The sequence below is a fragment of the Octopus bimaculoides genome, chromosome 2 (assembly GCF_046866305.1).
Source record: "Octopus bimaculoides isolate indiv1 chromosome 2, ASM4686630v1, whole genome shotgun sequence".
NCBI classification, from domain to species: domain Eukaryota; kingdom Metazoa; phylum Mollusca; class Cephalopoda; order Octopoda; family Octopodidae; genus Octopus; species Octopus bimaculoides.
In genome coordinates this window covers 66,439,519-66,454,349 of record NC_142929.1, presented here as the reverse complement: position 1 = coordinate 66,454,349, position 14,831 = coordinate 66,439,519, and the positions used below count along the sequence as shown (strand labels likewise).

Here is a 14,831-nt window from a genome sequence, read left to right as displayed (position 1 = left end):
TCAAAACTTTTGCTGGAATTATAGTAGCTGAAAGATACATCCCCCAGCATGTCTTCAACTGTGATGAGACAGGACTTTTTTGGAAGAAGATGCCAAGGAGGACTTATATAACAGCAGAGGAGAAGAGGATGGCAGGCCACAAACCCATGAAAGATAGGCTAACCCTCACACTGTGTGCCAATGCAAGCAGCGACTGCAACATTAAGCCACTGTTCATTTCTCATTCAGAAAACCCCACAAACTTTAAGTCACATAAGATTCTGAAAGAACATCTGTAGGTTATGTGGAGGGCAAATCCAAGGGAGTAGGTCACCAGGTGGTTCTTTGTGAACTGGGTGAATTTGGTCTTTGGTCCTGACGTTAAATATCTCCATGAAAATAACCTTCCTCTGCAGGCCATTCTTGTCCTGGACAATGCACCTGCTTACCCACCTAACCTTGAAGATAACATCCTTGAAGGGTTCAAGTTTATAAAGGTTCTCTACCTTCCATCCAACACCATCACTATCCTGCAACCCATGGACCAACAGGAGATTTCTAATTTCAAAAAGCTCTTCACCAAGCACCTGTTCCACCGCTGCTTTGAGGTGATGGAGAGTACAAACCTCAACCTCATGGAAGGACCACTATAACATCGTGATATGCCTCAGAATTATCGATATGGCCTGGGAGGGTGTTACAAAGAGGACTTGGCCTTTGCATGAAAGAAGTTGTGGCCTGAGGTTGTGTTTGAAACAGACTTTGAAAGACTTGAACCCAAAGAAGCAGTGGAGGAGATTGTATCCTTGGCAAGTCCATGGGCCTGGACATAGATGAAGGTGACATCAATGAGCTCATCGAGGAGCACTCAGAACTGACAATGGAAGAGCTAAAGGAACAACAGATGCAGCAGCACGAAATAGGTGATGTGGAGGAGACTGAGGAGGAGGTTATCTCTACCAGTGCGATAAAGGAAACGTTGGGAATGCATGAAAAACTTTCAGACTTTATTCAAAAGAAACGCCCAAAGTTGCAACTGGGGGAATGATGACGCTATTTAATGATACTTGCCTAACTCAGAAACACTCTGAAAGTGAGGATGAAACAGACCTTATTGGACAGGTTTTTATCAAAAACTCCTACAGATGAAAGTGAGGAAAGTGTAGTGAAATGGGCAAAAATCAGTGAATAAGTTTCAGTTATTCAGTTCAGTCTTTTTCCTCCCCTTCCATCAACATCTTCAAGTCATCTGATCTCCAAATAAACCAGTTTTTTGCAGTACATTCTATTGTATTGTTTTTTATACAATGTTCATTATTTATAAGTACATTTTTCTTATTTAAAAACAAATAGCAAAAAAAAATTGTAGCGTTTTGGGGAATTTGATTTGACATACAAATAATTTGAGTAACAAGCTCCATCATGGAACGAATTAAACTCATATGTCAAGGTACCACTGTGTTTGCAATATCAGTAACCTCAGCGGCTAGAGATTCTCCTGAGATGTGCATCACCAACAAAGTGCAGATAACAACTGTTGTGCTGAGTCTGTTTTGCCTACCTCCACTATGGCCACCATCAAAATCTACAGACATTCAAGATCAGACTGTTTAGTAGAGATAATGTAACATATCTAGACTGTCAGACTGCACCTCATGGAGTTATTATGTCCTCAGCTCAGCCGATATGTTCAGTATAGTCCACAGCTAAGCAGAAGCGGTATTTTGTCTGCCACTACGTTCTGAGTTCAAATTCTGCCAAGGTCGACTTTGCAGTGGTGCTTCTATAGCAGTGGTTTAAGAATTTTGTCAACAGTATTGTGGCTGTTTTCACTGTGTCGCTCCAGGCCAACCCTAATCAAGCAGTCCTATGGGGCATAGGTAGTTGAGATATGACCCACAAATCATATTCCCTGTTATACCATGCTTCTTATTTCTTTACTGCCCACAAGGGGCTACACACAGAGGGGACAAACAAGGACAGATAAACGGATTAAGTCGATTATATCGACCCCCAGTGCATAACTGGTATTTAATTTATCGACCCTGAAAGGATGAAAGGCAAAGTCGACCTTTCATCTATTTACATCCATTTTTCTATGTTTGTATGATGGATATTTTACTTGTTGGAGCAGTTGTTCTTATAACTGGATGTTCTTTCCTTTCCATTAATGTATTCTGTCTAAGTCACTCAAGTCAAAAATATTGCTGTTCGTGTAGCTGAAAATAGGTACCATAGAGTAGGAGCCAACTGATATTCCAAAAATTGCATAAAAATACTTTGCTAGTATTGAGTTCAGCATCTGTTGTGATTATATTAAAGGATGAACTCATCCAAGCTGATTTGTGAGTAATATACCACATAAAGTATGTTCAGTGGTGCTTCTATAGCAGTGGTTTAAGAATTTTGTCAACAGTATTGTGGCTGTTTTCACTGTGTCGCTCCAGGCCAACCCTAATCAAGCAGTCCTTTCATCCTTTCAGCTTGGGTGAGTTCATCCTTTAATATAATCACAACAGATGCTGAACTCAATACTAGCAAAGTATTTTTATGCAATTTTTGGAATATCAGTTGGCTCCTACTCTATGGTACCTATTTTCAGCTACACGAACAGCAATATTTTTGACTTGAGTGACTTAGACAGAATACATTAATGGAAAGGAAAGAACATCCAGTTATAAGAACAACTGCTCCAACAAGTAAAATATCCATCATACAAACATGGAAAAATGGATGTAAATAGATGAAAATGTTTACTTTTGACTGAATAATTTTTTTAGGCACAACAACTTTTCATAGATTAAAGGTCATTTATATATTAAGCTCACCAAATCTTCCATGGGTTAAATAAATAAAAATGTTTGAAATGAACAGAGATAACAACTATCTATTGTTTGGTACCAAGACAATCCTAATCAAGCAGGCACATAATCAGGTGTTCCAGGAATTACAGTCCTATCTCTTTGTATATCAGGAACTACATGATCTAATTTATAGTTTTTTTGTTTTTTTTTTGCTCAAGACAGTGAAAAGTTGTAATATCGGCTGATATTTAGCTGCTTTTTCTAGTAGATTGACTGACTGCATAGAGACTTCCTTGTGTACTTTATCTGTAATAGCTTATATATACTGGAGTTGTCCTAATTTCATGAAATAAAGTCATACAAGTATTCAGATACTTACAAACTAAATCGAAATCCACAGTAATTCTGGTTAGTAAAATGGAAACAGATAACTATCATGTAAACAATGAGAAACCAGAAAGAAAACACTTGAACTTAAACCAATGTGGGTACAATGGAGTGAGAATGAGGAAAGTGGGAGATAAAGATTAATTTTCTACAATGATAACAACTTATCAACTGATCAGGGAGAGGTAATAATTAGACCTTGAATCAACAAATGAGCAAAGAAGGAGCTTCTGGGTTAGTGGTTCTCAATCTTTTTGACTTTGTACTGCAGAAATAAAAAAAATACTGATGCACTTTACATACAAACTTAGAAAAGGCATATTAACATTAAGCCATTAGTGCCCATGGTTCATTTTTTAGGACCAGAAGGCTAATCCATCATATTTCTGCAAAACCTGTATTTTTCTGAGAAATCTTTAGTTAGTCATTCAAGACTGGAATGTCTTTCAAATATCGTAATAAAAACTTTTTTATATATTTAGTATCAGATAAAGTTATATATAAAAAAGATTTTTGGTAATAAATTAAATTTAAAAAATTTGGATACTAATGGGTTAAATATTTATGAAAAAATTAAACTATAGGCATGGATGTGTGGTTAAGAAGCTCACTTAGGAAGTACATGATTTCAGGTTCAGTTCTATTGTGCATTACCTTGGGTAAGAGTTTTTTTTTTACTATAGCCTAGGCAGATCAAAGCCTTGTGAGTGAATCTAGTAGAGGGAGACTATGTAGAAGCTCGTCATATATGAAAGTGGGCTGAAAAGTTCATAGGCTAACTATGAAGAAATAATGGGAGAGCTGTGAAATCTTGCATACACTATTTCCAGCTCTTCTTATTAATAACTGCATTGTTTCTTTCCAGGTGAACTGACAACTGGCTGTTCAAAGCAGACTTCAAAAGTAACTGGTAGCAACCTCTAGTACCTGCAGTAAAAAGCTTTAGCTCCCAACAACATGCTGACGTGGTTGCTACATTAGGGGATGACACTCCAGCTTTATCAACAGTGCAAAAGTGGGTGGCTGAATTTAGGAGGGGAGAGAAAGTCCTGAAGATGATCCAAGGTCTGGATATCCTGCAACAACCATCAGCAAGGAAACCATTGATCGTGTTCACCACATGCTGATGGATGACAGGTGATTGATTATAAATCAAATAGCCAATGCTATTAGCATTGAGAGTTGCGAATATTCTGCACAATGAACTTGGCATAATGAAGGTTTCTGTTTGGTGAGTATCATGTCTTCACAATCACAAGGTTCCATTTTAAATCCCAATGTGTGGGACATTTTGGGTAAGAATCTTTTTGCCATTCCCTGAGTGTTTAAAAAGCACTGTCCAACCCATGCCAGCATGGAAAACAGAAGCTAAATGATGATGATGATGATGATAAGTCAAGCCAAGCTTTGAGAGTAAAACTGGGTAGATGGAAATTGCTTGTAATGGATATGCTGGACCTATATCACACCGATTCTCTCAGTAGGTCCACTGATAACTAAGCTACTTATATATTAATTCAATCAGCCTTATCTTTAAACAACTGAGATATTGATCATGAAAACTGACAGAGATCCAACTATAAGCCCCAGGCAATGACAACTACTACAACTGAGGTATGGGTCTCAGGGTCATATTTATAACCCTGGGACCTATCTATACTGACCAAAGGCATTGTATTAGAAAGTTGCAGAAGTACTATCATCATCATCATTGTCGTCGTTTAACGTCCGCTTTCCATGCTAGCATAGGTTGGACGATTTGACTGAGGACTGGTGAAACCAGATGGCTACACCAGGCTCCAATCTGATTTGGCAGAGTTTCTACAGCTGGATGCCCTTCCTAACGCCAACCACTCAGAGAGTGGAGAGGGTGCTTTTACGTGCCACCAGCACGAAGGCCAGTCAGGCGGTACTGGCAACGGCCACGCTCAAAATGGTGTATTTTATGTGCCACCCGCACAAGAGCCAGTCCAGGGGCACTGGCAACGATCTCGCTCGAAAGTCCTTACACATGCCGCGGGCACAAATGCTAGAAAAGCAATGCTGGGCACAGGTGCCATCACAATTTCGCTTTCGCTTGCCCCAATAAGTCTTCGCAAGCTGAGTTTCGTGTCCAATGAAGGAGACGATGTTGGCATGGGTGCCAGTCGTCGAATAACTCGATTTCGATTTCACTTGCCTCAACAGGTCTTCACAAGTGGAGTTTAGTGTCCAATGAAGGAAGGTACGCCTAAGTGGACTGGCTGAGGCCTTAGATTTAGGTCTCACTTGGCTTGCCGGGTCTTCTCACACACAGCATTTGGCAGAGTTTCTACAGCTGGATGCCCTTCCTAAATGCCAACCACTCAGAGAGTGTAGTGGGTGCTTTTACGTGTCATTGGCACGAAGGCCAGTCAGGCGGTACTGGCAACGGCCACGCTCAAAATGGTGTATTTTATGTGCCACCCACACAAAAGCCAGTCTAGGGGCACTGGCAACGATCTCGCTCGAAAGTCCTTACACATGCTGCGGGCACAAGTGCCAGAAAGGCGACGCTGGGCGAAAATTTTGACACCAAATAATAATGTTTAAGTGAGGTTAACAGTCATTGTGTGTTTCTGAATGGCTAATATGTATCTTCCATGCTTGAATTTTTCATTTTATTAATGTTCCTCACAAACTGTCAAACTCTTTTTTTTTTCCCCCCCAATCTTTGTCAGATATGACAAGAAAAAGTTTTTTAAATCAAGCATTACTGCAACAGTAAATTTTTATAATTTGTTTTAGTAAAAATCTTATACCTCAGCAGTAGCTAAAATATGTAGATATGGCAAATCGAGTGACCATAAAAAACAACTGTAAAAGTTATGCTCTAACATATTTAGTACATGTGAAAGATAACATACGTAGCTTGTTCATTAATGTATATCTCTAGCTTGAATGAAATTCTTTAGAGTTGTGTAATATATCACTGTAATATAAGATAATAAAATATGGCTCAGATTCCATGTTTTGGCAGGAGATACAACAGTTGCTTCTCAAGATATATTTGTGGAAATAAGTGCTGCATAGCTAAAGAGAGCTAACAGAAGTGGTAATAGACATCTAATGTGATGGACGATGAGTGCTGAGTGAGACTGTCAGGTGAGGGTACCACAAGAAAGTATGACAAGAAGTTGTGGCGTAAAATCTCAGGAAGCTAGACTTCACAGATGAGATGACAAAAGATCAAGATGAATGGTGACATAATGTATAGATGGAAAAACAGATATTAAAAACAACGGTGATAGTGACATACATATCTGCTTGATTGGATATTTAAATTTCTTAGACAAAATTTTAAAGCAAATGATAATAGAACACACCTGTATAAATTTTACATAACTGTCTTAATTATTAATAGTGTAATATTGAGTGTCATATGCAAGTAGCTAATTCGATTTATTTCTAAATAACAAATGTGTCCATCATTTCATTTGTAACTGAACTGGAATGATACAGTTACTTCCAGAAAGACACCAACAGCTTATACATAGTAAAGTTTCAGAATGTAGAAATACTAGGCGTTTGTAAATATTTACACATTATAGTCGATTGAATTGCCTCGTCCTTCTTGGTAATAATTTTACCGATACCGGAATGGAGAAAGGGAAAGACAACCCCAGCAGAATTTACATCAAGCAATTGGATCTGCACATATTTATTAAACCAGATTTGAATATATATCTTAATAATTATTGCTCAGTATTTGGATATTCGAAAGAAGGAACTATTGCTGTGTTGTCTCAAGTTATGTATAAATATGTGTATAGGTAAAATTGCAACAGGTTCCAATGACTTATTTTCCTTATTGAATACTAGTAATTTGTCTTTTTCCCTACCAAAAATAGAACCAGGATGAGGATTAGAACTGAACTATGGTCAAGATTGCGGTGAGATTTAGACTTAAAACTAAAAAGGTGGGAATCTAAATCCCACAATGCCAGTACATTTCTCCCGAGAGTCAGAAAGTTTTCAAAGTTTAACTGACTATATAGTACCAAAGTATTACAGTTGTAATGAAATGAAATACGAAGAAAAGTTTAACTCAGCAAAATGCAAAATAACATAAAGCTTCCTTCTGACCTCACACTAAAAACATCAATAATAATTAATATACATATGAAATAAGATAAATTTAGGGGAAAAGAAATACAGTCTGTAATATTCATGCTTCTCAAGGAAATTAGCAACGGAATCGGGTTCTTCAAAATCTTAACTCAAGCACTTAGCAAAAAATAAATGCAGTACTTCTTGCACATATACATATCTGAAATTTATAGGAAAATAAATCAAAATCAACTCATAGAATCGGTTTGCAGACAGAAAACTTCTTATTTATTGCACCCGTTATAACAATAAACGAAAAGATCCATAACAATAATAATGCCAATAAATGATGACAACGCTAATAAGCGACAATGATTTAACACTTGCTGGTTCAGTAGTTTTGCATTTTCAAAACCCGACTGTCCCGAAAACTGGGTGAAAAGTTACGATGCTTAATGGCTTTTAGAAAGTTAATCGTAGCTGCGAGAAACTGCAGGAGAAAAAAAGAAAAACTTTTTTTCGATTAGTGATGTAGTGTTGACATTTAAAACTAACTTAAGTCATTTAAGTGCTTTAAAATGCCGCCACGCAGAAATTGAGCCACGACTAGTTACAAGGTTACTGTATTTCAGAAACTTTGTATAGAATTAGCAGAAGTTTTAGGCAGACGTTAAACAAAGTTTCCGACAAATTAGCCTACACATGACATTGGGAATTGAACGCCAGCCAAACTTAGATAAGTACTCTGCTTACCTCGAGCGAGGAAATGTAAAAGAAAGCAGTTTTAGAGGATAAATACAAAGAATATATTAGCCTCTAATTTATTTTATGCTGATATGAAAGTAACAAACATTTATTCTATCGCATTTGATTTCCTGAGAAATGTCAGCTGTTGAAAATGGAATAAATCTCATTTTACTGGATATTATACACACACACATGGATTGATGAAAAGAATAATGAATACGTAGAGTTTGTGTATTTTACAAGCTGAAGTTTCTTGAATATATATTTATTTCATTATCTAACAATACTCTTTCTTTTCTATTTGTGTGTGTGTATATATATATATATAGACCATTCAAAAGTTAATTACAAGCTATGAAATATTGTAAACAGAGGATATATTATTCACAAATACACACACACACATGCACATTTATAAATGAGGTGTGTTCATCGAGGGGAAAAGTTGAAATTTCTGGTTTCAGTTTAGATTTTTATTTTAAAAATCTAAAATCTGCCAGGGATATAATTAAACAATGCTTACTTGAAACATAGTTCAATACAAATTAAAAACATATGCATGCATGCATGCATATATATATATATATATATATATATATATATATAACGTTTGCAGAAAACATAAATCCGAAAAAAGAGGCACACTTTAAAATGTAGACCAGTATATGTTCAAAATAGGGAAGGCCTGTTTATGCCATTACCTTAAGTTCCCGTTCATAAAGCTAAACCCTTTGTGGACTGGAACCTAAGGTAATACCATAAACAGGACTTACCCATTTTTAATATATATATATAATACGCGTATATGTGTATCTACTCACACACACACACACACACACACATATATATAAGCATTAAGTTTGTTGCTAACAGGTTCCTGTGAGATATTTCCAGTGACTAACACGTACATATACATTATAGATAAACAAAATTTGAAATGTACCAGTAATAAACTAAATTAAGACTGTAGTATCACAGTTAATAGGTAGCAAACTTTGCGGGTAGAATTAAGATTATATATAAATTTACTCAAAATAGCTAATAGCTGTATGTCAAATTCTTCCATTTTTAAACAAAACTTAGTGAAATTTGTAAACGAAAAACAATTTTCGTGTCATACACAAAAGAAATCTAAAAAAAAAACAAAAAAACCAAGGTTCCAAAAATGAACCCACATTAAAACTCCAGCATCCAGAGTAAACATCTACCCGGAGTTGCATACAATAGTGGATTACTTTCTATGTAGATGATGTTTATTGAGATTTATGAGAAAATAATGACAGTATTAATAGCACTATGATAGGTAGAATTTTGGCAATCGAATATAGAATATAAAGTCATTGAATTACAATCGAACTGTACTAGATTGGAAAAGATAGCGTTTTAATTCAATGTTTGCAAAGCGAATAGTAAAATAGTAGCCAAGAATCGAGAAGGCTATATATATAACATCACAGAGAGAAACATAGAGGAGTGGGCAAGGATGAGATAATTCTAAGAAGAATATAGTTTTAAAAGAAAGCATAACAAAAAAAAAAAAAAGGCAGAGGAAAGAGCAAGAATAACAGGAAACGAAGAACAATTACGAAAATATATTTGCAAACAGTAACAACTTCCAAGGGCTTATTTATAAAGCAAGGAAAACAACAACTTTACGATGGGCCCCAGCTTCGCATATTATTTTTCCTGTACACACACGTTCGACAAGTGATCTTATATACAAAACTAAAGCTTCAAATAAAAACATGTATAAACACTGTACCCCAGTGCAATAAGTACTCTTTCTTTTCTATTTGTGTGTGTGTATATATATAGACCATTCAAAAGTTAATTACAAGCTATGAAATATTGTAAACAGAGGATATATTATTCACAAATACACACACACACATATATATATATATATATATATATATATATATATATATATATATATACACACATGCACATTTATAAATGAGGTGTGTTCATCGAGGGGAAAAGTTGAAATTTCTGGTTTCAGTTTAGATTTTTATTTTTAAAATCTAAAATCTGCCAGGGATATAATTAAACAATGCTTACTTGAAAGACGATCTGTCGATTACAATAAATCAAACCTTACTGGGCGGCTATTATATTTCCTTATCTACGAACACACACTGTACTGTGTGTAACATGGCGTCTAGCCGTCACCCGGTGTTGCAGTAAATAATTAGACCAAATAAAGACTTCCGGAGATGAAGATTATTTTACTTGGCTCTTCGTTGTTTTTAATTGATTTTTTTTTTTAAGAGATCGATTATATTTAGTGACAGAAATAATTTATAGAACAAAGCAGCATAATTATCTAGTTTTTTTTTATTACAACTCATCATATGTATAGACAGTTCCCAATAATTTACTAACTCGTCCTGATCATTCATCAAATATACTAGCTTACAATTTTAATTAACTACGGAATATAATTGCTACAAAGCAAATGTTTTATTGCATGCATAGAATATGTAGCATGACTATTAGCTTTCTGCAGCATTTTAGTTGAGGTTGTCCACCATTAAGCTGTGGCTCATCAGACCAATATAATTTCATCATATCCTGCAGGAATATTTTAAAGATGATATTCAATACTAGTATCAAAATTTTGAGACTTCCTGCACTGACTAATTGCTCATATAATTGTTGCTCTTTAGTTCTGGACTAAGTTTAATCGAATAGACCAATGATGAAAGGTATTCCAGCCGTTGAATCTTGGATTCAGCAGCTGGAGTGTCTTTATCTGACAATCTAAGACTACATTATCTAATGTGTTCTTCCTTTCCAAAGACCGTAGTTGTGTGATTTGAACCAGATTTTACTGCTATTTCTAGCAGCTCGAACTGGAATGCCTTTGCTCATAGGCCTGCTCAAAACTGCAATGCAAACATCATGTTATTATCTTGAAAAGTATCCTTCATTTGCAGTTTAATATCATCAGGCATATCTAACTTCTCTCTCAAATTCGGGTCCAAACATTGTTCGAACAATAGCACAGCAAGATTCCTTTATAGTACTTTCAGCAATACTATGTCGTTCCTTGTTTTTGGCAATTATTTGAGCAACCAAGTAACTTGCCTCTTGAGCTTTGTCAGATATCTTTATTCTCTTTGTGAACATTGAAACCTGCTTTTTTCTTTTTTCTTTTTTTAGAGAGATTTTGCAAGTTCGGTGAAGTATTCCACTGGTTTTATAGAGAAATTTCCGTGCCTAGTGTTGAAATGACGCTGTAATTTGTTTGGTACCATACTTTCGTTTGCAAGTATATCCCCACAAACTAAATGCTGGGGACTAGCGTTATTTTCATTTCCAGAAAATCTGAAGCCCAGTTTTATATAGTCTTTGTTGTATAAACGAGATTTAAAAAAATTTCCTGTGCCCTTCTCACTCACTGATGCAGGTCGTTCAACAGTTGTTTGAGTTGTTTCCTTCATAGCTGTTAAATTTTGTTCATTGGAAATGCCATCTTCTGCAACTTTTCTTTTCTTAATTAAAAATTTATTCATTTTATGAGTAATTTAATTACAATTTATGAATAAGACAAAGCTGATTTATTATAAAGTTATGATAACTAAACACGTAATTAGTATCACCACCACTAAGTACGATAAAATTAGAACACTCGGTTCCTAAGGCTAAGCCTGCGAGACTGACGAACAAGGAGCAAGTGTGACATGAGTTTAATGTGATTTCATAATTATTAGTTCACCCTCAGTAATGCGTATAGGTGAGCAATAACTTTAGGTAATTTGAAAGCAGTTCCAGTGTGCTTCGCTCACTAAAACAGGTGCGAATTTGAAAATTCTTAATCGATTTTCCATTTACTCTGGGCAAGAGAATAGCGCTTGCAATATGTTAATTCTTTTACACTAAATAAGATACAATGAAAATGAGCGTTATATAATGAAGATTATTTGTGCCTTTTTTTCCTTTTTTAAATCTCGCCTCCAAACATTAAGTGGGAAACGATAACCGGTAGGTACGTGCATTGACATGTTCGCTATGCTAAAAAAGAAAAGCAGATTCTGAAAAGCTGAAACAAATTGGTATTGGGTATTTTATATATTGGTTTCCCGTACGTTTGCGACACACCGACACCCTGCTGGCGGCACACTAATGTGTCGTTACACACAGTTTGGAAAACACTGCCGTAAGACCTTAAATACATACCTTAATTTCATTTGATTCTGCTTTCAACCTTCAACCTACTCAATACCCATCAACCCTCAAAAACTACTCTTTGTTGTACGGTGCTTATGTATTCGCATTGTTCTGCCCATGTGTCACTATAACCAAGTCGGATTACGCTAGTGTGGATCTAGTTGCATATAATATAAATTACAAACCTAGCAAATTTATCGATTTATCATTATTTTTACGAATCCAGCAGTACATTTGAAAAACCAATGTATATAGGTCGGTCAGTGTGTGCCACCCGGGGCAGCTCTTGAGTTTACCACCCACACCGGGACACAAATTAATACAGGCTTATACAGCAGACCCAAAAGTACCGACTCTATAAAATGTAGTCCAGAATGGACCTCTCCCACTCTAGTCACGCAACTACGAAGGCTATGAACAAAGCCTCTTCGTACATAAGAAACCAATAATTGCATCAAAATAAAGAATAAATGTATGTACGTCGATGTACTGCGTGGTTTCATAAGCTGTGTGCAGTTTTTGCCAACGTGGACTCATTCCCTTTCCAGAAGTTTGACATTTTATGTCTTTATATTCCGACCACTCCTTATAGCTTCTTAATTTTTTACATTCCCGTTCACTATTTACTGATCTCAGTTCTCTACCAGTTCGCCCGATCATTTCCTTTCCACGCCCACTTTGTTTGCATGTGCCTTGCATTCCCACTCATGACTATCCTACCTCACTTGACATGAAACTCACCATTCCGCTTTCATTTCAGCTGAAATGGATCTTGCTACAAATTTCACCTCACTCTATTCTTCTTTCACTTTTTACTTTTTTACTGATCGTACACCTACAGGAGTCTTCCCACCACAATTTCTGGTTTTCCCTCACTCTCTCCTAACACCAACCCTTTTACAGCATTCTTTTACTTTATTCAATTTTTCACTCGCAATCTGATGACCAAAGCAGCAGTGGTCTTAAGGTATGGGTACACTGGCCAATTGCTCGGGGGCCTCACGAGCCTTGGGACCAATTCTGATTTATGTATGCTGTGGATTTCTGTTAGTGAAACACTTTAGGGTCCAATGCATTGATTTATCCGGGGCCTGTAATACTTTTCAGACGGTTCTGCAAGGCAGGAAATTTTTTTACATATTTTCTCTCACTGAATACCGAAACATTAGATTCTTTGTCTCCTTAAAGCAAATCAACACCCCGAACCCTTCTACGAACTCTCCTCTCTCATATACAACAACACATCAAGGATCTCCAGCTTCCAGTATGGAAAACTACAACCATCAGACTGCACAAGATTTCAAAAAATTCCTACTTAAAAGGTTGTAAGCGTTGCTGCATGCACGATCGTCTCTGGTCTGTTGCCTTTTTTCATTCTAGTCGAAAGACGTTCTTTGTCACTTCGTCGTGTGTTCCCTCTGTCTCAATCATAAGAGCTGATCTTCTGTTAAATAAACAGACTTAAATATTTGTTATACCTAATTTTTCCTATATTTTCGCATAATTATTGTCCTGTTTTCCACACCATTCCTAGGCACATTAAAATGAGAAATCCTATTGATAACATGCCGAAATAACCTTGATCTTCAGTCAACAGCTGACTAGAAGGAATGGTTTGTCCATAATCAATTTTACTCCAGTTTGATCGTGACACCGCACATTCATTTTGCCCGTGTGTGTGTGTGTGTGTGTGTGTGTGTGTGTGTGTGTGTGTGTGCATTCGCAGGTATGTATGTATATATGTATGCATGTAGTGAAAACAAGACTGACGAGTTCGTTTTGAAATTATTCATTCATAGCATCCCCACATGTGTTTCGGTGATGAATGAAGGCCGAATTACATAAACCCGGCCTAATGTAATTATTATTACATCAACAGAATTATTTCAGAATGGGCTGCTTGTTGTTGTTGTTGTTGTTGTAGGGGATGCATGTGTGTATAACGATATACACTTATATATTTGTAGTGGATCTTGCATGCATGAAGTGGATTCGATCCACCATAGCCAAATTTAAATTAACACTGCAACAGAACTTTTCCTACGGTCGAACAATGGTTTTTCTGTGACAGCAGTTTGACATTCGCCAGATTGCCTTTAACTAGGCCGAAATAATGTCTTCACCACTTGACCCTTTCTAACCTCTTCTACTTCACCAAAAGCTAGAATAGAGATAACAAGACCACCAACTAAATCTATTGTTCTCAATGATATGTCTATCCTGGATTGTTATAAAAGCATAAACCCCAAGCAAAAAGTTAATTAGTCACCAGTCGGTGACGACTCAATGAGAACGAAGTCTAGCTAACCAGCTAGAACCTTGGTCAGAGGGAGAAATGAAGTTTACTGTCAACAACTGTGAGAAAACAACCTTACAACTTTCACTAGCTCTAATTCGGTTCTCTTACAACATCATTCTATCTCTCTCTGTAATTACTACTAAACAATGAAGAGGACACAAACACAAACTTTACTTCGCATGCTTTTGGATTTATCATAACCTGCCCGTCGAGGCAAGGTATTGTAACGTAACGATAAATAAATACTTTCTTAAAACTCCATGCATTGTTCATCTTTCGCATTCTACAACGTGCCGTTATAACAACAAATTCTTATCGTTACATATTTATACACATGTACATGTGTACATCTAAATGTGTCTTCTCGTACATGT

At 36.3% G+C, this 14,831-nt stretch overlaps 1 protein-coding gene across 2 annotated transcripts in view; it reads right to left on the bottom strand.

Annotated features, from left to right (window-relative positions):
- Positions 1-10,210, bottom strand: part of LOC106883106 (ceramide phosphoethanolamine synthase) — a 54,826-nt gene extending 44,616 nt beyond the window's left edge. The window contains exon 1 of one of the 2 annotated variants that reach the window (XM_052977889.2): positions 10,047-10,210. The gene's annotated coding sequence lies outside the window, so the exon portion shown is untranslated. The remainder of the gene's footprint in view (positions 1-10,046) is intronic. The other variant, XM_052977882.2, reaches the window with a different exon arrangement.
- Positions 10,211-14,831: the final 4,621 nt, after the last annotated feature.